The sequence below is a fragment of the Corapipo altera genome, unplaced genomic scaffold (assembly GCF_003945725.1).
Source record: "Corapipo altera isolate COAL_440 unplaced genomic scaffold, ASM394572v1 60, whole genome shotgun sequence".
NCBI classification, from domain to species: Eukaryota; Metazoa; Chordata; class Aves; order Passeriformes; family Pipridae; genus Corapipo; species Corapipo altera.
The window spans coordinates 5,519,842-5,521,507 of record NW_020884912.1 but is presented as its reverse complement, the minus strand read 5'-3'; positions in this window follow the sequence as shown (position 1 = coordinate 5,521,507).

Below are 1,666 nucleotides of genomic sequence, written 5' to 3'. Positions count from 1 at the left end.
TCACTCCTTAGTTTCCGTGAAATAGGAAAGTAGGCAGCTCTGTTTGCAAGCTGTGAGGGAAGCATCTTACAACCTATTTGTGATTAACCTCAAACTTTCCCATCTTGACAGGGTCTGAGATCAATGACTGCACAAATAATATATGACAGACCACACTGCTTGCAGGGTGTATGGCATGTGTGCGGTATGATGACTTTCAATATTTTGTTCAATAAACATCTCTTCAATTTGAAATACAAATAGCTAAGTTGTGCATTGCACAAACTATTAATAATTTGTATTTCAAATTGCTACATACAGCTACATACAGCAGCATGCATATACCATAGATGGGTAGCTCTCATTGGTATTTGACAAAATCATAACTCTGTTACAGGTTTTGCAGTCACTTGAGAGGACATTAGAAGGCTAGAGTAGTGTGACAATCCCTGCTAGGGCTGAGAGTGTATGAGGAAGACTTTGTATTTATTTTAATTAATTTATTTATTTATTTTCCCCTGATGTTACTGACACATCCACTGTTTTCGCAGTTTGTTTATGTTCATTCATTCAGCTGACTGGTTAAGTTCCCCCACCCACTTACAACTGCAATGAATAATGTTTTAGGCTTGGTTTCTCACAAGTACAAGCCCCTCACATATCAATGTCATTATTAGAATTGCTTTTACTGATGGTAGACACGTGGCAGGTGTACAGAGAGCAGCCTGCAGAATGAGCAGCATGACGAGCATTGTTCATCAGGTTTGCTTACAAAAGGTCATCCTGTCTCTTAGCATGAAAAGTTGTGGTCCTCTTCCTCCTCCATTCTATTCCTTCTGCTGCCTGTGATTGCACCATGTGCTTTTCCCACTGTCTTGTTTTTTCACACTGTGGTTTCAAGTGAGGAAGCCAGATAGGACTAGGTTGTGTCTTGCTGTTGCATAGAACCTTTGAAGAGGAATCACAGAGTCTCTTCTGCTTTTGGAGGATGGAGGACGCATCATTATTGCCGCATGCACCAGACCGGTATGATTTATCTCTAACCAAAGATACACTTATCTGCAATACTCAAGTGAGTTACTCAACTTAAGCCATTGCTTAAATTTAAATACATGCTTAAGTTTTGCCTGAGCTGGAACCTCATAAGGCCCTCACAAGGAGAGAGATCTACAGGTTTGTAGCCCCATCCCTGTTGTGCTACTTGTGGAAGGAACGGTCTGCCATTGCTTAATAAGTTTCTTCTGGCTACTGATGATTTATTTTGACTTTTATTCTATTTTAACAAAGTGCCTCTACTTGCTTGGCATAATCACCACAATGAATCCAGTAAGCTTTCATGACCTTAAAAAGGGTAACAATATAGGCATTAGATTTTAAAAGGGGGTGGGGATTGTCATGATTGTTCTTAATTGAATCTGAAAGACAAAAAAGACTTTAAAGATCTCAACTGGCATATGAAAGAATGCCCTCTTCTTGTTCTAGGTTGCATTGTCTCATTAAAATGCCCCCTTTCCTGTAATCACTATTTCACAGTTCAGCCATCTCCAGATACTGTGAAACAGCTGTGCAAAGGTCAAGTACAAGAGGGCAATGGGAAAAGAAAATGACACCACAGCTCCCAGAGTTTCCAGCCACCCTGTTAACAAATTTACTGACACAGGGCATAATTTTCACTGACGCTGCCCAT